This window comes from Drosophila persimilis, unplaced genomic scaffold (genome assembly GCF_003286085.1).
Source record: "Drosophila persimilis strain 14011-0111.01,24,50 unplaced genomic scaffold, DperRS2 tig00000000-arrow-pilon, whole genome shotgun sequence".
NCBI classification, from domain to species: Eukaryota; Metazoa; Arthropoda; class Insecta; order Diptera; family Drosophilidae; genus Drosophila; species Drosophila persimilis.
The window spans coordinates 170,273-195,058 of NW_020825288.1; positions in this window are offsets into that span (position 1 = coordinate 170,273).

The following is a 24,786-nucleotide window of genomic DNA, read 5'->3' on the forward strand; positions in this document are numbered from 1 at the left end:
AGTGAAGCCAATAAACCCAACTGGAGGAAAGAGGAAGAAAAAGCAAGCTACTGAGTACCTGGACCAGGCCACCAAATGGACGCACTTGCTCCAAATCTGACGACCAACAAAATGGATGTTATGGATGATATGGACAACTCGGCAAGAGCCGAAGCGGGTGGTGAGTGCGTTACTCAAATAAGTTCTGCCGATATAATGACCAGGCCCCTGGGAGGGAACCCCTCCGCAAATGCTTCCCTCTTCGAACCAATGTTCGACTCAGAGGGGGATGCGGATCTGGCTGAGTTGGAGACGGACTCGCCAGAGAGTACCCTGAGCTCCTTGGGAGCTACGGTGCTGGAGTTCGAGCGTCGTTTCGTGGACAGGGGTTTATATGTTAGAAAATACCCGCCAATCCCACCAAAAACAGACGCCAACATACAAGAAAAACCGCCATCAAATACACGTACATACACGCAGACAAAAATAGTTCCCAGCGAAAGTGCAACGGGTTCCCAAAATAGCGGCGCTTTCGCTCTTACCAAAGAGCATTTAAGTGCACATAAACAAAACAAGAACAAATGTTATGCCCATATGTTTTCGCGCCAAAACATTAGCGAAAACAAAAACAATCAAACAACTCACACAAGCATCAGAGAGAGCGACGCTTGCGCTCTCTCGGCAGCCGAACCCTCGGCGCACAACCAAAACGGAGGCTCGTCACATCAAGCCCCAAAGCGTTTGCCGCCAAACATGCACTCACACACTTATGACAAAAAGAGAGATGCTTGCTCTCTCCCGCCGAACCAAAACACAAACACATACAAGAACGAAGCTAGCCCGACCTACGCCAATAACAAAACCGAAACTGTAAACGGCATAAAGAAAAACAATGACCAGCAACAAAGTTTGACGACAGCTGAACGCAATAATTCTAGCAGAAGCAGAAAATGCTTGCTGCCTACTCTGACTCAGGCGGACGAGCATAACATACAGACAAGGCCTAGTACCAGAACACAACTGGTAAAGGAATGGCTAATTAGCGTTCCCCCGCTACTGGCCAATGAAATGCCCTCGCCCCTGCCCATTACCCCTATAGCAAAGGATAACCTGACTACAGATTCGTTTCGCTCGCCGCTCAAAAGAAGATGCGCGGCGATCGAAACGGATACAGATGACGATGACTTCACCTGCCTCACTCTGGACACGCCCATGTTCAAGAGCCAATTCGCGAAAAGGCTGCATCATGAGACCCGGCAGATGGAGTCAGATGCTGGGCAAATACGCACACCGTCAAATAGTGTGGTTCCGGTTCCGGAGGCCCAACATAGGGAGCCCCAAAGGATAGAGGCTGAAAGCCAACAGATGGAAACGGACAATCATCAGCCGCAACATCAGGCAGCCATTAGTATAAATTTAACGCCAGCCCAACCGTCATTACGCAGCACCAAGGTCCCAACAATCTTCCTGCCCCTGGTGCCTGCAATTGTACCCCTGATAAATAAATTGACAACAAATCCGAACGTGGGGAAATTCACAACGAAATCGATGGCCAACAGTGGACTCAGAGTCCACTGCGACGACATGACAACCTACAACGCCATTCAGAACGCCCTAGCTGAAGACAGCACCCAATTGCACACACACCAGCCGCGCAGCGAAAGGGGCTATCGTGTAATAGTGCGTCATTTACATCACACTACTCCCAGCAGCTGGATAACGGAGGAGCTGGAACGGCTCGGATACACCACCCGGTTTATCCGAGGACTCAAACACCGTTTCAATGGGAGGCCTCTAAACATTTTTGAGGTTGAAATTCAGCCCAAGGCGGATGGCGGCCATGAGGCAATACTCGACATTAAAAACCTGGCCAATCAATGCGTCTCCATAGTAAGACAAGCCAAGCCACGCGATCCAGCGCAGTGCCATCGTTGCCAGGAGTTTGGGCACACAAAAAACTACTGCAGACGGCCATACAAGTGCATGAAATGCGCAGGAGATCACCCCACAACAGCATGCAGGAAACCCAGGCAGGAGGATCCCAAATGCGCCAATTGTAGCGGCAAGCACGTGAGCTGCTACAAGGGTTGTCCCGCCTACAAAAAGGCCCGCAGCCATTTAAGGGCAAACCGGCTCATCGGTGAGCAGCAGAGGCAGCAGTACCAACAGCAACGCCAGCAGCCACAGCAGCCAACTAACCAACAACGTCCTCAAACTCAGCAGCCGAGTCGCCAATCCCAATCCCAGCAACAACAGCAGACAGCAAACACAGGCACCAGAGGCAATGGCAGGCCTTCCTACAGCAGGGTGTTGCGGTCCGGGAATGCTGAGCAGCAGCAGCAGCCACGAGCGGCAGAACGGCAACAGCCGAACAGCAGTCGTCGTCCTTCCCAGCAAAAGCAGCCTCATATCCCCGCCCCCAAGCAACAGCAGTCATCTCAGAAGAAGCGGCCACAACACCAACAGCAACAGCAGCATTCAAGCGGCAGACAAGGTGCCAAAGCAGCACCAACACCAGCTGCAGCAGCAGCAGCAACGCCCAACACCCGCAGGCCCTTGTATAGCCGAGGTGCGCAAGCCAATCCGGCCGAAAATCATTTGGCCAAGTTCCAGCTAAATCTAAGGGAAGAGCAGCAGCAGCAACATAAACAAAAACAGCAGCAGCACGGACACAATTTGGGTCGGCAGCACCAGCAGCAGCACCAGCATCGCGGCCATCATTCCCAGCCACAGGCCAAGGGGCGCCAATGCCAGCGCGATCAACGGGTGCAGCCAACTCCAAAACGTTTCCAGACGCCGATAAATCCCCAGCATCAGCAGCAGCCAGCCATCCAATGCGATGGCAAGTGTGTGGGACTCCTAAAAGAGTACGCAATTAAAATAGAAAACTTGGAGAAACGACTTCAAGAACTTACCACATTAATTGCAAGCCTGACGGAGGCAAAGGGCAGTGGCTCAGCAGCGGCCAATCCTCCAACACAGACTCCAGCAGCAGCACCAGAAGCAGCACCAACACCTACAAGGCCCGCCGCCAATTCACAACCTGACGCCGCAGCCGTATCGGAGGACTCTGATATGGACTGCGAAGCACTCAGCGACGATGGCGACGACCAGTGGACGGATGACGATTCAGTTGACGACGAGATAGCGGATATCCTAGACGACTACGATAGCTACTACTCTGACTACTTTTGATGAGCCCAAAAGTCGGTCCTGAGGCAGCCACTAAAATAGATGGAAATCATTAACTCACATAAACAATACGTACTCACCTGCCACGCCATCGACAGAGCTGCCCCACCAGCAGCTGCCCCGTCACCAACACCACACATCTGATGCCAATTGGACGACATTTTAGGATTTATTGACGACGCTCCTGACAATCCACCGCACAGGTCCAGAGCAGCCACTGTAAACAAACCAAAAATTACGTCAATATTCACATCAACACAAAAGGTCCAAACATACACAAAACATACGTACCTGCCACGCCTCCGATAGATCTGCCTCTCCAGCAGTTTCCACACCAAATTCGCCATCCAATTCCTGCCAAATGGGCGAAATTTGAGGCCCCTATCGCCGTCGCCATCAACATCCAGACCACAGGCTGCCGCTAAAAGGAGAAAAAACATCAATACACACTTCAACACAAAATGGTCCAAACTCACTCAAAACATATGTACCTGCCATGCCTCCGATAGAGCTGCCTCTTCAGCAGCTGCCACACCAATTTCGCCATCCAATTCCTGCCAAATGGGCGAAATTTGAAGGCCCTATCGTCGTCGCCATCAACATCCAGACTGCCGCTAAAAAGAAGAAAAACATCAATTCACGCATCAACACAAAATAGCCAATACTTTTACTAATCACACTTACCTGTCAATACACTCACAGATCAGCCTCTCCAGTACCTGCCTCGCCACCAACTGCAACATTTTGTTGCAAGTTGGGCTCAATTTGGACGCCCCTCCGACAACGCTGCCAGCAACCGATGGCCGTGACGTCACGCCACCACCATCACAAAACAGCAGCGGCAATCCAACGACGAGGCCAGCCAATACAGACGACAATGGCCAGCGCTCCATCTCCATCCACATCGACAGTGCATCCTGGGTGGCCGGACCAGCAGCCACTCGGATGCAGCCAATCCGCACTCATATGCGGCCATCTCCACCACTGCGGCCATTTCCACTGGCCAACGTACACCGATTGGCCGGACCAGTGTCAATCCCCAGTTCTCCAGGTAGAGGCAACGTGGGCGGCCGGACCAGAGTCGCTCATCAAACCCCATCTCCATTCACGCCAACTCCTGGATTCTGCCTGCCAATTCTGATGCCGCAGATGCGTGATCTGCTGCATCACACACACGTGCACATCCAGCGCTGAGGCGGATGCGCCCTGTGCCATCCACACTGCTCCAGACGACGACGATGATCCTCCAGTACCTGAAATAGAAAATAAATAGAATTAAATTAGTCCATAAATGTCATTAATGTTGCAATTTGTTCAATACTTATCTCTTTGTTTGTATAAATGTACGTCAATTATTGCGAATGTCAAAATAGGGCTACCAGACTGTAATACTGATAGAATGTAAACATGTCTGTAGATGTTAATGTTAATGTAATGTTAATGTCAATTGCCCGCAAAAATTCAAAAGAACATTATTGTTGTTAGTTAAGCTTAAATGTAAATTGCCGAAGTTATGGTAATAAGAAAAGCTGGAAATAAACTCCGCCAGTAGCAAAGCTGGCGGGCGAGTGTGCGCATCGTAGGCGTGCACGCGCATCTAATTACATCGAAAAAAAAGGAAAACCCGCCGATAAGTTGGCATCTTATCGCCCTATCAGTCTGCTTTCGGGTCTGTCGAAACTGTTTGAGCGACTCATTCTGACCAGGATGATGGAAGCTGATGGATTTGTCGAGGCTATTCCAAACCATCAGTTTGGCTTCAGACATGTACACGCGGCTGAACACCAATTGGGGAGAGTTACAAAGTTCATCCTATCCACCTACGAGAACAATTTGTACTGCTCTGCCATATACATGGATATACAGGAGGCCTTTGATCGAGTCTGGCATGCGGGGTTGAAGCATAAAATGAAGCAGTTATTGCCGGCAGCGTTATACAGAGTCCTGTCCCACTATTTGGATGATCGGTCCTTTTATGTTGAATGCACAGGCGGCGTCAAGTCAGGAAACAAAATGATTGCAGCAGGCGTTCCTCAGGGCAGCGTACTTGGGCCAGTTCTATACAACCTGTATACACACGACATGCCGCTTCCTCGCGACAGGGGTATGCTCCTGGCTACCTATGCTGACGACACAGCAATCCTGGCGACTGGTATGAACCAGCTCATGGCTACCAACAAGCTCAACCGCTTCCTGCACAGCATCTCCAACTGGGCAAAGAAATGGGGCATCAGCATCAACGCTTCCAAAACTGTGCATATAGTGCATACGTTGCGCACGATCCAGCAGCCAGATGATGATTTGCAGCCGCACATCGCCGACCAGCGAATCAGTAGCGTCGCCGTGCACTCATATCTGGGGGTCAAGCTGGACGCCAAGCTACAGTTCCACCTGCACATCACCAACGTCGTCACCAAGGTCAGGGCAAGGGTCCAAAAACTGCGCTGGCTCCTGAACACAAACAGCAAACTGAACCTCAACACAAAGGTAATGTTGTACAAGCAGATGATCGCACCGATCTGGCAGTACACATTGGCCGTATGGGGTCCATTAGCTACCAGCGCAGAATTTGGACGAATACAAGTCGAGCAGAACAAGACCCTACGGCTGATTTGCAATGCGCCATGGTACGTGAGGAACGACACCATCCACAGGGACCTGGAAGTGGACACGGTAGAGGCAGTCTACGAGAGGGCTTGCAAAAGATACTCGGAACAAATGAGATCCCACCACAACATCGAGGCAGCCAAAGTGGTCAATGACCCCTATGTACCGCATAGAGTGGCAAGACCCCGGTATTCCGAGTATCTCAGCAGACACCTCCCCAAGGAACTTGCGAAGCACGAGTGGAACAGAATCGAGATAATCCCTAACCAACGCCCGTACACGGAGGAGGACCAAATCAGCCACGACAGGAACCTCGATGAAATGCGAAGGATGCTGATTAGGATGGATCGCCCAGTGTCGCCACCACAGGAGTTCAACTATTACACCGAGGTTATTCTGCCGAGACGGAGGTTACTGGAGCCTGCCCCCATAGCCACGATCGATCTGACGGTCAGCAGCAGAAGGCAGCGATTGGAGCGATTGGGCCTGGCAATGGATGCAGCATTGAACGAGATAGCAGAAACACACTCGCGGCACAGCGATAACGGCCAAGTCAATGTAAGCACACTCACGCACACTAACACAAATGCCCAGGGAAATCAACCATCGCCAGCAACAGGAACAAGAAGCACTGAAAACAACAACCAAAATGCTCAGTAGCAGTGATGACTTACCGCCAGCAAAGTCCCGTTCAGCCCCTAAGAATGTAACAACCATGGCTGCCACATTCGTACACAGGACACACAAACGCACGAAAGAAACCACAAATATATGCGAGCGCGACGAATGCCACGGACAAAGAAGACACCGAAATGGCCGTTACGGAAGGAGCACACTGATCAACATCTTCCTAAACCGAGCTACTAACGACATAGTAATGGACAACTGCGAACTTAAAAAGAGTAGAAGACTCATGCGACCGACTGCCAAAAAACGCGTCCGACCAAGGCGCCGCTGTTTCACAACTATGAGCGTTAGCATTTCTGCTGCGCAATTTCTGTCTCCTCCTTCTCCTACAGATATCAAATTGCCGCCAGTGAAGTCCCTGAGAGGAAGCGAGAAGACAACAACAACTGGAAGGTGGTGGATTTCTGCCATCCCCACTGCCGAGACAACTGTCTGCTGCGCACAGCCACACACGCACATACACACATCCACACAGACACTCAACCCAATGCTTGCTGCCCCGGACCAGAGGGCGGAACAACAAGGAAAGAAAAACGAAGAAATAAACAAAGAAGCAATAGCTCTGGCTGCCCCGGACCAGTGGGCAGAGGAGAACAAAAAGAAGACAAAAAATAAATAGAAAAATAAATAGAAGACAATAATTAGAATAAATAACATATATGTATACATAATCGCCCTCCCTACCAATGTAAGGCAACGAAAATGTATCCCCTTAATTATAGTCTACATTTAAATCTAAACTAAGTCTAGAGTATTATGCTTTAACTCTACCCACTCCCCCTCCCCCCTTTGGCAAACGGACTGTTTACCAAGGCGGAGAGATTTGTACAACAAGATGATTGCGCCGGCAGAACTGCTGGCAGAAGAGATTTCTTGCTGGAAAAAAGCATTGTATTTGCTGCCTACGGCTGCTAACAGCAGCCTGTAGACAGCTGTATACAAACATTTATATATTAACAGCCCCAATAGATTGTACCTTAAATGCTATTTTAAAAGTATCTGTACAATAAAGTCCACATAACGTAACGTAGCCCTGGCTCCCCTAACCTGCTGGTCAGGCCAAGGCTCGAGCCGGGTTACGCTGCGTTATGTCAGTTACGTATCGCCTCCGCTGCATACGACACATCAAAAAAAAAAAAATCTCCCACTCACTACCCTTACAATACTCGGCATACACCATCTGCAATCGACTTCGCGGTCTACAAGGGCGTGAGGGACGAGTTGCTGCGTATATCCCATCTGAACGACCTCTCATCTGATCATCTCCCAATGGTGGTTCAGTTGAGCATGTCTCCAGCGGAGGCGGTGAACAGGAGACGCCTCTTGCCCCCAGGGGCCAGCATCTCGAGATTCCAATCGTGGCTGGACTCGCACATCCATCTGAATACTGAGCTCAGGTCAGCAGAGGATGTTGATGACGCAGCTAGCATACTTGAGAGGAACGTGTTGGAGGCAGCTGAACATGCCACAAGCGGTTTGAGGAGGCCCGTCCGACCTAGAGTCCAAGCTGAGTACCAGGTCAGCAATCGAATTCGGCTGATGATTGCCACCAAGAGGCGCCTAAGGAATATGCTGAAGCGGAACCATGACCCAGCAGTGCGGCACCTGTACAACATGCTAGCCAACAGGATCCACAAGGAGCTAGAAGCGGACAAAGCCAGACGAGCGGACGCAATCATTGGTTCAATCGATCCCACTGATCGCTACAGCATGGCAAAGCTGTGGAGATTGACCAATGGATTGAAGCGGCAGCCAGCAGCCAACTTGCCTGTCCGAAAGTTTTGCGCCGATGGAGATGACAATGCAGACGATCCCTGGTGTAAGAGCACGGAGGAGAAGGCAGAGTCCTTTGCGAGGCATCTTGAGCAGAGATTCAAGCCTATTCTGACCAACGCGGCAGCCGACATACGAGCAATCGAGGAGTCTCTTGAAGAGTTTGGATCCCCTGGTCCCAATTTGAGATTCAGGGCGATCACTCTTCCTGAGATTGAGGCACAGGTCAAGGTATTGAAGCTGAAAAAGGCCCCAGGAATGGACAGGATCGACAACCGGACAATAAAGGCTCTACCTAAGTCTGCTCTGCTATACTTCGCGCTAATATGCAACAGCTCCCTCAGGATTGGTTGTTTTCCTAACAGATGGAAGCACGCTGCTGTTAGTATGATCCCCAAGCCAGGAAAACCCGCCGATAAGTTGGCATCTTATCGCCCTATCAGTCTGCTTTCGGGTCTGTCGAAACTGTTTGAGCGACTCATTCTGACCAGGATGATGGAAGCTGATGGATTTGTCGAGGCTATTCCAAACCATCAGTTTGGCTTCAGACATGTACACGCGGCTGAACACCAATTGGGGAGAGTTACAAAGTTCATCCTATCCACCTACGAGAACAATTTGTACTGCTCTGCCATATACATGGATATACAGGAGGCCTTTGATCGAGTCTGGCATGCGGGGTTGAAGCATAAAATGAAGCAGTTATTGCCGGCAGCGTTATACAGAGTCCTGTCCCACTATTTGGATGATCGGTCCTTTTATGTTGAATGCACAGGCGGCGTCAAGTCAGGAAACAAAATGATTGCAGCAGGCGTTCCTCAGGGCAGCGTACTTGGGCCAGTTCTATACAACCTGTATACACACGACATGCCGCTTCCTCGCGACAGGGGTATGCTCCTGGCTACCTATGCTGACGACACAGCAATCCTGGCGACTGGTATGAACCAGCTCATGGCTACCAACAAGCTCAACCGCTTCCTGCACAGCATCTCCAACTGGGCAAAGAAATGGGGCATCAGCATCAACGCTTCCAAAACTGTGCATATAGTGCATACGTTGCGCACGATCCAGCAGCCAGATGATGATTTGCAGCCGCACATCGCCGACCAGCGAATCAGTAGCGTCGCCGTGCACTCATATCTGGGGGTCAAGCTGGACGCCAAGCTACAGTTCCACCTGCACATCACCAACGTCGTCACCAAGGTCAGGGCAAGGGTCCAAAAACTGCGCTGGCTCCTGAACACAAACAGCAAACTGAACCTCAACACAAAGGTAATGTTGTACAAGCAGATGATCGCACCGATCTGGCAGTACACATTGGCCGTATGGGGTCCATTAGCTACCAGCGCAGAATTTGGACGAATACAAGTCGAGCAGAACAAGACCCTACGGCTGATTTGCAATGCGCCATGGTACGTGAGGAACGACACCATCCACAGGGACCTGGAAGTGGACACGGTAGAGGCAGTCTACGAGAGGGCTTGCAAAAGATACTCGGAACAAATGAGATCCCACCACAACATCGAGGCAGCCAAAGTGGTCAATGACCCCTATGTACCGCATAGAGTGGCAAGACCCCGGTATTCCGAGTATCTCAGCAGACACCTCCCCAAGGAACTTGCGAAGCACGAGTGGAACAGAATCGAGATAATCCCTAACCAACGCCCGTACACGGAGGAGGACCAAATCAGCCACGACAGGAACCTCGATGAAATGCGAAGGATGCTGATTAGGATGGATCGCCCAGTGTCGCCACCACAGGAGTTCAACTATTACACCGAGGTTATTCTGCCGAGACGGAGGTTACTGGAGCCTGCCCCCATAGCCACGATCGATCTGACGGTCAGCAGCAGAAGGCAGCGATTGGAGCGATTGGGCCTGGCAATGGATGCAGCATTGAACGAGATAGCAGAAACACACTCGCGGCACAGCGATAACGGCCAAGTCAATGTAAGCACACTCACGCACACTAACACAAATGCCCAGGGAAATCAACCATCGCCAGCAACAGGAACAAGAAGCACTGAAAACAACAACCAAAATGCTCAGTAGCAGTGATGACTTACCGCCAGCAAAGTCCCGTTCAGCCCCTAAGAATGTAACAACCATGGCTGCCACATTCGTACACAGGACACACAAACGCACGAAAGAAACCACAAATATATGCGAGCGCGACGAATGCCACGGACAAAGAAGACACCGAAATGGCCGTTACGGAAGGAGCACACTGATCAACATCTTCCTAAACCGAGCTACTAACGACATAGTAATGGACAACTGCGAACTTAAAAAGAGTAGAAGACTCATGCGACCGACTGCCAAAAAACGCGTCCGACCAAGGCGCCGCTGTTTCACAACTATGAGCGTTAGCATTTCTGCTGCGCAATTTCTGTCTCCTCCTTCTCCTACAGATATCAAATTGCCGCCAGTGAAGTCCCTGAGAGGAAGCGAGAAGACAACAACAACTGGAAGGTGGTGGATTTCTGCCATCCCCACTGCCGAGACAACTGTCTGCTGCGCACAGCCACACACGCACATACACACATCCACACAGACACTCAACCCAATGCTTGCTGCCCCGGACCAGAGGGCGGAACAACAAGGAAAGAAAAACGAAGAAATAAACAAAGAAGCAATAGCTCTGGCTGCCCCGGACCAGTGGGCAGAGGAGAACAAAAAGAAGACAAAAAATAAATAGAAAAATAAATAGAAGACAATAATTAGAATAAATAACATATATGTATACATAATCGCCCTCCCTACCAATGTAAGGCAACGAAAATGTATCCCCTTAATTATAGTCTACATTTAAATCTAAACTAAGTCTAGAGTATTATGCTTTAACTCTACCCACTCCCCCTCCCCCCTTTGGCAAACGGACTGTTTACCAAGGCGGAGAGATTTGTACAACAAGATGATTGCGCCGGCAGAACTGCTGGCAGAAGAGATTTCTTGCTGGAAAAAAGCATTGTATTTGCTGCCTACGGCTGCTAACAGCAGCCTGTAGACAGCTGTATACAAACATTTATATATTAACAGCCCCAATAGATTGTACCTTAAATGCTATTTTAAAAGTATCTGTACAATAAAGTCCACATAACGTAACGTAGCCCTGGCTCCCCTAACCTGCTGGTCAGGCCAAGGCTCGAGCCGGGTTACGCTGCGTTATGTCAGTTACGTATCGCCTCCGCTGCATACGACACATCAAAAAAAAAAAAATCTCCCACTCACTACCCTTACAATACTCGGCATACACCATCTGCAATCGACTTCGCGGTCTACAAGGGCGTGAGGGACGAGTTGCTGCGTATATCCCATCTGAACGACCTCTCATCTGATCATCTCCCAATGGTGGTTCAGTTGAGCATGTCTCCAGCGGAGGCGGTGAACAGGAGACGCCTCTTGCCCCCAGGGGCCAGCATCTCGAGATTCCAATCGTGGCTGGACTCGCACATCCATCTGAATACTGAGCTCAGGTCAGCAGAGGATGTTGATGACGCAGCTAGCATACTTGAGAGGAACGTGTTGGAGGCAGCTGAACATGCCACAAGCGGTTTGAGGAGGCCCGTCCGACCTAGAGTCCAAGCTGAGTACCAGGTCAGCAATCGAATTCGGCTGATGATTGCCACCAAGAGGCGCCTAAGGAATATGCTGAAGCGGAACCATGACCCAGCAGTGCGGCACCTGTACAACATGCTAGCCAACAGGATCCACAAGGAGCTAGAAGCGGACAAAGCCAGACGAGCGGACGCAATCATTGGTTCAATCGATCCCACTGATCGCTACAGCATGGCAAAGCTGTGGAGATTGACCAATGGATTGAAGCGGCAGCCAGCAGCCAACTTGCCTGTCCGAAAGTTTTGCGCCGATGGAGATGACAATGCAGACGATCCCTGGTGTAAGAGCACGGAGGAGAAGGCAGAGTCCTTTGCGAGGCATCTTGAGCAGAGATTCAAGCCTATTCTGACCAACGCGGCAGCCGACATACGAGCAATCGAGGAGTCTCTTGAAGAGTTTGGATCCCCTGGTCCCAATTTGAGATTCAGGGCGATCACTCTTCCTGAGATTGAGGCACAGGTCAAGGTATTGAAGCTGAAAAAGGCCCCAGGAATGGACAGGATCGACAACCGGACAATAAAGGCTCTACCTAAGTCTGCTCTGCTATACTTCGCGCTAATATGCAACAGCTCCCTCAGGATTGGTTGTTTTCCTAACAGATGGAAGCACGCTGCTGTTAGTATGATCCCCAAGCCAGGAAAACCCGCCGATAAGTTGGCATCTTATCGCCCTATCAGTCTGCTTTCGGGTCTGTCGAAACTGTTTGAGCGACTCATTCTGACCAGGATGATGGAAGCTGATGGATTTGTCGAGGCTATTCCAAACCATCAGTTTGGCTTCAGACATGTACACGCGGCTGAACACCAATTGGGGAGAGTTACAAAGTTCATCCTATCCACCTACGAGAACAATTTGTACTGCTCTGCCATATACATGGATATACAGGAGGCCTTTGATCGAGTCTGGCATGCGGGGTTGAAGCATAAAATGAAGCAGTTATTGCCGGCAGCGTTATACAGAGTCCTGTCCCACTATTTGGATGATCGGTCCTTTTATGTTGAATGCACAGGCGGCGTCAAGTCAGGAAACAAAATGATTGCAGCAGGCGTTCCTCAGGGCAGCGTACTTGGGCCAGTTCTATACAACCTGTATACACACGACATGCCGCTTCCTCGCGACAGGGGTATGCTCCTGGCTACCTATGCTGACGACACAGCAATCCTGGCGACTGGTATGAACCAGCTCATGGCTACCAACAAGCTCAACCGCTTCCTGCACAGCATCTCCAACTGGGCAAAGAAATGGGGCATCAGCATCAACGCTTCCAAAACTGTGCATATAGTGCATACGTTGCGCACGATCCAGCAGCCAGATGATGATTTGCAGCCGCACATCGCCGACCAGCGAATCAGTAGCGTCGCCGTGCACTCATATCTGGGGGTCAAGCTGGACGCCAAGCTACAGTTCCACCTGCACATCACCAACGTCGTCACCAAGGTCAGGGCAAGGGTCCAAAAACTGCGCTGGCTCCTGAACACAAACAGCAAACTGAACCTCAACACAAAGGTAATGTTGTACAAGCAGATGATCGCACCGATCTGGCAGTACACATTGGCCGTATGGGGTCCATTAGCTACCAGCGCAGAATTTGGACGAATACAAGTCGAGCAGAACAAGACCCTACGGCTGATTTGCAATGCGCCATGGTACGTGAGGAACGACACCATCCACAGGGACCTGGAAGTGGACACGGTAGAGGCAGTCTACGAGAGGGCTTGCAAAAGATACTCGGAACAAATGAGATCCCACCACAACATCGAGGCAGCCAAAGTGGTCAATGACCCCTATGTACCGCATAGAGTGGCAAGACCCCGGTATTCCGAGTATCTCAGCAGACACCTCCCCAAGGAACTTGCGAAGCACGAGTGGAACAGAATCGAGATAATCCCTAACCAACGCCCGTACACGGAGGAGGACCAAATCAGCCACGACAGGAACCTCGATGAAATGCGAAGGATGCTGATTAGGATGGATCGCCCAGTGTCGCCACCACAGGAGTTCAACTATTACACCGAGGTTATTCTGCCGAGACGGAGGTTACTGGAGCCTGCCCCCATAGCCACGATCGATCTGACGGTCAGCAGCAGAAGGCAGCGATTGGAGCGATTGGGCCTGGCAATGGATGCAGCATTGAACGAGATAGCAGAAACACACTCGCGGCACAGCGATAACGGCCAAGTCAATGTAAGCACACTCACGCACACTAACACAAATGCCCAGGGAAATCAACCATCGCCAGCAACAGGAACAAGAAGCACTGAAAACAACAACCAAAATGCTCAGTAGCAGTGATGACTTACCGCCAGCAAAGTCCCGTTCAGCCCCTAAGAATGTAACAACCATGGCTGCCACATTCGTACACAGGACACACAAACGCACGAAAGAAACCACAAATATATGCGAGCGCGACGAATGCCACGGACAAAGAAGACACCGAAATGGCCGTTACGGAAGGAGCACACTGATCAACATCTTCCTAAACCGAGCTACTAACGACATAGTAATGGACAACTGCGAACTTAAAAAGAGTAGAAGACTCATGCGACCGACTGCCAAAAAACGCGTCCGACCAAGGCGCCGCTGTTTCACAACTATGAGCGTTAGCATTTCTGCTGCGCAATTTCTGTCTCCTCCTTCTCCTACAGATATCAAATTGCCGCCAGTGAAGTCCCTGAGAGGAAGCGAGAAGACAACAACAACTGGAAGGTGGTGGATTTCTGCCATCCCCACTGCCGAGACAACTGTCTGCTGCGCACAGCCACACACGCACATACACACATCCACACAGACACTCAACCCAATGCTTGCTGCCCCGGACCAGAGGGCGGAACAACAAGGAAAGAAAAACGAAGAAATAAACAAAGAAGCAATAGCTCTGGCTGCCCCGGACCAGTGGGCAGAGGAGAACAAAAAGAAGACAAAAAATAAATAGAAAAATAAATAGAAGACAATAATTAGAATAAATAACATATATGTATACATAATCGCCCTCCCTACCAATGTAAGGCAACGAAAATGTATCCCCTTAATTATAGTCTACATTTAAATCTAAACTAAGTCTAGAGTATTATGCTTTAACTCTACCCACTCCCCCTCCCCCCTTTGGCAAACGGACTGTTTACCAAGGCGGAGAGATTTGTACAACAAGATGATTGCGCCGGCAGAACTGCTGGCAGAAGAGATTTCTTGCTGGAAAAAAGCATTGTATTTGCTGCCTACGGCTGCTAACAGCAGCCTGTAGACAGCTGTATACAAACATTTATATATTAACAGCCCCAATAGATTGTACCTTAAATGCTATTTTAAAAGTATCTGTACAATAAAGTCCACATAACGTAACGTAGCCCTGGCTCCCCTAACCTGCTGGTCAGGCCAAGGCTCGAGCCGGGTTACGCTGCGTTATGTCAGTTACGTATCGCCTCCGCTGCATACGACACATCAAAAACAAAAAAAAACGTTCCGCAATAATTAATAATTAAATAGCCAAAATCGCCACAAAATCCCCGAAATAATATTGCACATGTATATATATACACTGTGCAATATTCAGTAAATACATTCCGGGCAACGAAGTGTTGTGCCGCGTACAAGTTCCCACAAACACGCCTTACATAACCAAAGTGCCAAAAGTGAAAAAACGTGGGGTAGGCTTCAGCCGCTGCTGACCACCCCCCCCCCCCCTCCGCATATTAACAATTGTGTTTAGCTGCACAAAAAAAAGCTACAAATATCAAACAATGGTACGTAAACCGTGCCCCAAATCTAAAAAGAAGACTAATTTGGCCTCGAGTGCCCCGTGCTCAGACAACGAAGTTGATCTGCATTCCCCCCCCTCGCTGCTAATGTCGGGTATATCGCAGAGTGATCTACGCCCCCTTTCCTGCCGCTCGAGCTCACTGGCCGACTTGACCAGTGATATGCCATCAACCTCAGCTGCCGCTGCAGCCAAGTTGATGCAGGCCCCGTCCACTGTGAAGCCATTGCTCGCCCCCCCCTCTGCCATGCTAACTAGAGCCTCTGCTGCTACTGCCTCTGCTGCTACTGCCTGTGCTGCCATTCCTGGTGCTGCTGCTAAAGCCACCGCCCCTACTCGCGTAGCTGCCGCTGCAGCTAAACGCCCATCAACATCTACAGTTCCTAGTGCTGCTCGTGTAGGTGCTGCTCAACGCACGCCAGTTTCTACTGGTGCTGCCCGTGCTGCTGCTGCCTCTGCTGCTACCTGTGCCCCTGGCAGTTCTGCCACTGCTGTCGCTACCAATCCTACTGCCCTTGCAGCATCCGTGCCGAGCCAGATGACTCTGCACGAGATACTCAAGGAACAGCGGGAAAAACTTGCAAAGGAGAAGAAGGTGATGGCCATGCTGAAGGCCGAGTCGGAGGCCCGTAATAAGAAGCGGACGACCACCCTGGCCTCGCCGATTACAAAGGTGTCGGCCAAGATGGTCAAACGGATTGTATCCTCGAAGGAGAAGCGGGACCCCAACCAGATGAGTACAACAAATTATTACAATATTCTTTCTGATGCTGATATGGATGTGGATGCTGACTGCAGCGAGGGAGAGACAGAAGCCGAGGAACCTGTTCCCACAAACAGGCCCTCTACTTCTCAGACTACCCCCCCGCCTGCCCCTACTACTGCGCACGCTACAAATGCTGCTGCTACTGCTGACGCCAAAATTGTGCGGCCAGCCCCTATTTACATACCAAATGTTACAGATATCTTTCCCCTGCTACAGTGCTTCGATAATGCCATTGGCGCTGGTACATATGATACCAGGCCGGCTGCTAATAGGTCTCTAAAGGTAATGTGCCACACAATCGATGGACATAGGGCCCTGATCCGGCTCCTAAATGAGGGACAAGGTGTTGAGCACCATACGTTTCGCCTGAAGAGCGAGAGGGGAATGCGTATTGTTATACGCCACCTGCACCGCTCCACACCCACAGATTGGGTGCGTGAACAGCTCGGAAGACTCGGATACAAAGTGAGGCATATTGCCAATATCTTTAAAAGGTTTACAAAGGAGCCATTGGACCTATTCGAGGTTGAGCTAGAGCCGCAGGAGATTAACAATAATATCTATGAACTAACGGCAATCTGCAGCCAACGGGTCAAGGTGGAGAAGCCCATACGCGCGCCAGGAGTTCCCCAGTGCCATAAGTGTCAGATGTTCGGGCACTCGAAGAATTACTGCAACCGAGCAGTTATTTGTTTGAAGTGCGGCGATAAGCATGACCCCAAGGACTGCCCCAAGAAGCGGGAGGAGGTGCCGAAATGCGCAAATTGTGAAGGTCCCCATGTTGCCAGCTACCGTGGCTGTGTGAAGTATAAGGAGTACTGCAACAAAAGAAGAAATGGGTTAGATCAGACCAACAAGATGCTAAATAAACTTTCGATGCCTACCTTACCCGCCACTCAGGGTTTGCGGCGTCCCCGCCAGCCACCCGTCATGAACCAGCAGGGATTTCCAGCACTGCAGCAACCTAGCCGCCGGCGAGCGCGCTCTGGCGCAAGAGCTCCTGCTCCTCCAGCTCAAATGAGTAGTTATGCCGATGCACTCCGCACACGGCAACCAGCGAGTCATTCCCAGCCTCTTCCTGGGAGGCAAGTATGGCACTCGGTGCCAACAACAGCAGCCACAACTGGATTCCAGCCCGTGGTGAGCAGTCAGAGTGTCCGTCCTAGCGATGAGCTCAGCCAGAAACTGGACTACCTCATCACCCTGCTGACTCAGGAGCGGATCCAGCATGCGGCCGCCGCTGCTGAATCTACTCAAAAGCTGGAAGGGAAGATGGATATATTAATTGCTCAAATGACGAAGCTTACGGACTGCTTATATGCTAGTATTCAGGCGAATTCATTTGCTAGAAATGTATAATTCTAATACTAACTACTCTACCCGTCACCACAGCAATCTAAAGATTGTGTTTTGGAACGCCTCGGGACTCCGAGGGAAGACAGCCGAACTTGCGGCATTTGCATGCAGACACGAAGTTGACGTTCTGATGGTCTCTGAGTCTCATTTTAAAAACTCAGAGACCTTCAGCGTCAATGGATACTGTACTTACGGTGCCAATCACCCATCTGGGACTGGTCGTGGGGGATCCCTGCTCTTAATCAGAGCTGGAATCCTTCATATTGCCCTGCCAAACATAACAACGGACCACATTCAGTGTGCATCCGCTACCCTGACCCTGCCTGATGGTGGCCGACTGGTGGTCTCTTCCATTTACTGCCCCCCAATGCAGGAATGGACTGAGGAGGACTTCTTGGCATTGTTTGGTCAGTTGGGGCCAAGATTCATTGCTGCCGGCGATTGGAACGCGAAGAATTCGTGGTGGGGAAACGCAAGGGCGTGTAGAAGAGGCGGAAAGCTGCTCAGGGCCGTTCAAGAAAGTAGCTGCAACATTCTGGCTACTGGATCTCCCACTCACTACCCTTACAATACTCGGCATACACCATCTGCAATCGACTTCGCGGTCTACAAGGGCGTGAGGGACGAGTTGCTGCGTATATCCCATCTGAACGACCTCTCATCTGATCATCTCCCAATGGTGATTCAGTTGAGCATGTCTCCAGCGGAGGCGGTGAATAGGAGACGCCTCTTGCCCCCAGGGGCCAGCATTTCGAGGTTCCAATCGTGGCTAGACTCGCACATCCATCTAAACACTGAGCTCAGGTCAGCAGAGGATGTTGATGACGCAGCTAGCATACTTGAGAGGAACGTGTTGGAGGCAGCTGAACATGCCACAAGCGGTTTGAGGAGGCCCGTCCGACCTAGAGTCCAAGCTGAGTACCAGGTCAGCAATCGAATACGGCTGATGATTGCCACCAAGAGGCGCCTGAGAAACCTGCTGAAGCGGAACCATGACCCGGCAGTGAGACAGCTATACAACATGCTCGCCAACAGAATACACAAGGAGCTAGAAGCGGACAAAGCCAGACGCGCGGACTCAATCATTGGTTCAATCGATCCCACCGATCGCTACAGCATGGCAAAGCTGTGGAGATTGACCAACGGATTGAAGCGGCAGCCAGCAGCCAATCTGCCCGTGAGAAAGTTTTGCGCCGATGGAGAAGACAACGCTGATGATCCCTGGTGTAAGAGCACGGAGGAGAAGGCAGAGTCCTTTGCGAGGCATCTGGAGCAGCGATTCAAGCCTGTACTGACCAGCGCGGCAGCCGACATACGAGCAATCGAGGAGTCTCTTGAAGAGTTTGGATCCCCTGGTCCCATTTTGAGATTCAGGGCGATCACTCTTCCTGAGATTGAGGCACAAGTCAAGGTACTGAAGGTGAAAAAGGCCCCTGGAATGGACAGGATTGACAATCGGACTATAAAAGCCCTACCCAAGTCTGCTCTCCTGTATTTTGCACTCATATGCAACAGCTCCCTTAGGATTGGCTGCTTCCCCAACAGGTGGAAACACGCGGCTGTTAGCATGATCCCCAAGCCAGGAAAACCCGCCGATAAGTTGGCATCTTATCGCCCTATCAGTCTGCTTTCGGGTCTGTCGAAACTGTTTGAGCGTCTCATTCTGACCAGGATGATGGAAGCTGATGGATTTGTTGAGGCTATTCCAAACCATCAGTTTGGCTTCAGACATGTGCACGCGGCTGAGCACCAATTGGGGAGAGTCTCGAAATTCATTTTGTCCACATATGAGAACAACCTGTACTGCTCTGCCATATACATGGACATTCAGGAGGCCTTCGACCGAGTCTGGCATGCGGGGTTGAAGCATAAAATGAAGCAGTTGTTGCCGGTAGCGTTATACAGAGTCCTGTCCCACTATTTGGATGATCGGTCCTTTTATGTTGAGTGCACAGGCGGCGTCAAGTCAGGAAGCAAAATGATTGCAGCAGGCGTTCCTCAGGGCAGCGTACTTGGGCCAGTGTTATACAACCTGTATACACACGATATGCCGCTTCCTCGCGACAGGGGTATGCTCCTGGCTACCTATGCTGACGACACAGCAATCCTGGCGACTGGCATGAACCAGCTCATGGCCACTAACAAGCTCAACCGCTTCCTGCTCAGCATCTGCAACTGGGCAAAACAATGGGGCATCACCATCAATGCCTCCAAAACTGTGCATATAGTGCATACGTTGCGCACGATCCAGCAGCCAGTAGATGATTTGCAGCCGCACATCGCCGACCAGCGAATCAGTAGCGTCGCCGTGCACTCATATCTGGGGGTCAAGCTGGACGCCAAGCTGCAGTTCCACCTGCACATCACCAACATCGTCACCAAGGTCAGGGCAAGGGTCCAAAAACTGCGCTGGCTCCTGAACTCAAACAGCAAATTGAACCTCAAAACCAAGGTAATGTTGTACAAGCAGTTGATCGCACCGATCTGGCAGTACACATTGGCCGTATGGGGCCCATTGGCTACCAGCGCAGAATTTGGACGGATCCAGGTTGAGCAGAACAAGACCCTCCGATTGATATGTAACGCTCCATGGTACGTGAGGAACGACACCATCCACAGGGACCTGGAAGTGGACACGGTAGAGGCAGTCTACGAGAGGGCATGCAAAAGGTACTCGGAACAAATGAGATCACACCACAATATTGAGGCAGCCAAAGTGGTCAATGACCCTTATGTACCGCACAGAATCACAAGACCCCGGTACTCCGAGTACCTTAGCAAACACCTTCCCAAGGAACTCGCGAAACAACAATGGAACCGTATTGAGATTATCCCTAACCAGCGCCCGTACACGGAGGAGGACCAAATCAGCCACGACAGGAACCTTGACGAAATGCGGAGGATGCTAATCAGGATGGATCGCCCAGTGTCGCCACCACAAGAGTTTAACTACTACACCGAAGTTATACTGCCAAGACGGAGGTTACTGGAGCCTGCTCCCATAGCCACGATAGATCTGACGGTCAGCAGCAGAAGGCAGCGACTTGAACGATTGGGACTGGCATTGGATGCAGCAATGAACGAGATAGCTGACACACATTCGCGGCACAGCGATAACGGCCAAGGCAATGGAAGCTCACACACACACACCAACACAAATGCCCATGAGAATCAACCATCGCCAGCAACAGGAATAAGTGCAGAAAATAGCAGCCGAAATGATCAGCAGCAATGAAGACTCACCGCCAGCAAAGTCCCGTACAGCCCCTAAGATTGCAACAACCATGGCTGCCACATTTGCACACAGAATTCACAAACGCACGAAAGAAACCACAAATATATGTGAGCGCGACGAATGCCACGGACAAAGAAGACACCGAAATGGCCGTTATGGAATGAACACACTGATTAACATCTTCCTAAACCGAGCAACTAACGACATAGTAATGGACAACTGCGAATATAAAAAGAGTAGAAGACTCATGCGACCGACTGCCAAAAACGCGTCCGACCAAGGCGCCGCTGTTCAAAACTGTGAGCGTTAGCATTTCTGCTGCGCATTTTCTGTTTCCTCCTTCTCCTACAGATCTCGATTTGCCGCCAGTGAAGTCCCTGAGAGGAAGAGAGAAGGCAACAACAACTACTGGAAGGTGGTGGATTTCTGCCATCTCCACTGCCGAGACAACTGTCTGCTGCGCACAACCTCATACACATACATACACACATCCATACAGACACTCAACCCAATGCTGGCCGCCCCGGACCAGAGGGCGGAACAACAATGAAAGAAAAACGAAGAAGTAAACAAAAGAAGCAATAGCTCTGGCTGCCCCGGACCAGTGGGCAGAGGAGTATCGAAAACAAACAAAAAACGAATAGAAGACTAGATATAAATAAGATAAACATGTACACATATATATAAACGCCCTTCCCGCCAATGTAAGGCAACCAATATGTTCCCCTTAATTATAGTCTACATTTAAATCTAAACTAAGTCTAGAGTATTATGCTTTAACTCTACCCACTCCCCCTCCCCCCTTTGGCAAACGGACTGTTTACCAAGGCGGAGAGATTTACACAACAAGATGATTGCGCCGGCAGAACTGCTGGCAGAAGAGATTTCTTGCTGGAAAAAAAAAAAAGCATTGTATTTGCTGCCTACGGCTGCTAACAGCAGCCTGTAGACAGCTGTATACAAACATTTATATATTAACAGCCCCAATAGATTGTACCTTAAATGCTATTTTAAAAGTATCTGTACAATAAAGTCCACATAACGTAACGTAGCCCTGGCTCCCCTAACCTGCTGGTCAGGCCAAGGCTCGAGCCGGGTTACGCTACGTTATGTTAGTTACGTATCGCCTCCGCTGCATACGACACATCAAAGCGCCAAAAAATTACCAGAATTATTGCACATGTATAAATATACATTGTGCAATATTCTGCAAATACATTCCGGGCAGCGCGAAGTGTTGTGCCGTGTAGAAATCGTTCAATACCCGAACATAACCCTAGTGCCGACAGTGAAAAAACGTGGGGTAGGCTGCAGCCGCTGCTGTCCCCCCCCCCCCCCCCCCCCCCCCCTCCAACATTCTCACACGTGTGTTAATTCGTGCTAATAAAGCCACAAAACATAAACAATGGTGCGCAAACCGTGTCCCAAGTCGAAGAAGAAGCCCACTGCGGCCTCACATGCTCCCTGTTCGGACAGCGAAGACGACCTCCATTCCTCCCCGCAGCTAATGCGCCCCCTCTCCTGTCGCTCGAGCTCATTGGCGGATCTGACGAGCGACATGCCATCAACATCAGCTGCCGCTGCAGCCAAGATGATGCAGGCCCCGTCCCCTGCACTGTCAACCAAGCCATTGCTATCCCCCCTCGCTACCATGGTAACCAGAGCCTCTGCTGCAGCTGCCCGTGCTGCCATTCCTGCTGCTGCCAAAGCCGCCGCCCCTACTCGCGTAGCTGCCGCCGTAGCTAAACGCCCTCCAGCTGCAACAGCTCCCACTACCGATAGCGCTGCTCGTGTAGCCGCCCACGCCGCTCAACGACCCCCAGTTTCTGCTGGTGCCCTTGCAGCACCTGTGCAGAGCCAGCCGACCCTGCACGAGATCCTCAAGGAGCAGCGGAAGAAACTGGAAATGGAGAGGAAAGCAACTGCTAAGCTGATGGCAGAGTTTGAGGCCCGAAACAAAAAGCGGACGACCACCTTGGGCTCGCCGATCATAAAGGCGTCGGCCAAGAAGAACAAGCGGACAGCAATCCCCAAGGAGAAGCCCGACTCTAGCCAGAGGAGTATAACGAATTATTTCGAAATACTCTCGGATGCTGACGACGTAGCCAATGACGACATGGATGTGGACGCTGACTGCAGCGAGGGAGAGACGGTAGCCGAGGAACCTGTTCCCACAAGCAGGCCCTCCACTCCTCACACCACCCCCCCGCCTGCCCCTACCACTGCACACGCACCCGATGCTGCTGCTACTGCTGACGCCAGAACTGTGCGGCCAGCCCCCATATTCATCCCCAACGTCCCTGAGATCGTTCCCCTGCTCCAATGCATTGACAATGCCATTAGCGCAGGCACATATGACACCAAGACTGCCCACAACGGATCCCTAAAGGTCATGTGCCACACAATGGATGGCTACAGGGCCCTAATCCGGCTCCTATCCGAGGGGGAAGGTGTGGAATACCACACGTTTCGCCTGCGTAGCGAAAGGGGAATGCGTATTGTAATACGTCACCTGCATCGCTCCACACCCACAGACTGGGTGCGCGAACAGCTCGACAGACTTGGCTACAAGGTGAGGCATATTGCCAATATTCCGAAGCGATTCACGAAGGAGCCGTTGGACCTATTCGAGGTTGAGCTAGAGCCTCAGGAGACCAACAACAGCATCTACGAGCTAACGGCAATCTGCAGCCAACGGATCAAGGTCGAGAAGCCCATACGCGCGCCAGGCGTTCCCCAGTGCCACAAATGCCAGATGTTTGGGCACTCCAAAAACTACTGCAACCGGGCAGTCATATGCCTGAAGTGTGGAGAGAAACATGACCCCAAGGACTGCCCCAAGAAGCGGGAGGACGTGCCGAAGTGTGCAAACTGCAACGGTCCCCATGTTGCCAGCTACCGCGGCTGCATCAAGTACAAGGAGTACTGCAACAGAAGGAGAAATGGGTTAGAACAGACCAACAACATGCTGAGGAAACTTTCTATGCCCACCTTACCCGCCACTCAGGGTTTGCGGGGTCCCCGCCAGCCACCCGTCACGAACCAGCAGGGCTTCCCAGCACTGCAGCAGCCGCGCCGCCGGCGATCGCGCTCAGGCGCAAGAGCTCCTGCTCCTCCAGCTCAGATGAGCACCTATGCCGATGCACTCCGCACAAGGCAGCCAGCGAGTCATCCCCAGCCCCTTCAAGAGAGGCAAGTATGGCAGTCAACCCCACCCTCAGCGACCGCAGCTGGATTCCAGCCCACGGTGAGCAACGAAAACGCCCGTCCAAGAGATGAACTCAGCCAGAAACTGGACTACCTAATCACACTGCTGACACAGGAGCGGATTCAGCATGCGGCCGCCGCTGCTGAAGCCACCCAGAAGCTGGAAGAGAAAATGGATCTACTAATCACACAAATGACCAAGCTGACAGATTGTCTGTACGCTGGCATGCAGGCGAGCTCCCATGCCGGGAATGTGTAGTGCTGGTACAGCCAAGCCAACGAATGCGCACACAAAAGGAAGCAAACAAGCAAAAGCTCTGGCTGCCCCGGACCAGTGGGCAGAGGAGAAACAAAACAAGACAAATGAAAGGAACAAGAAGACAATAATTAGAATAAATAACATATATATATAATCGCCCTTCCCGCCAACGTAAGGCAACCAATATGTTCCCCTTAATTATAGTCTAAATTTAAATCTAAACTAAGTCTAGAGTATTATGCTTTAGCTCTACCCACTCCCCCTCCCCCCCTCTGGCAAACGGACTGTTTACCAAGGCGGAGAGATATTCACACAAGATGATTGCGCCGGCAGCACTGCCGGCAGAAGAGATT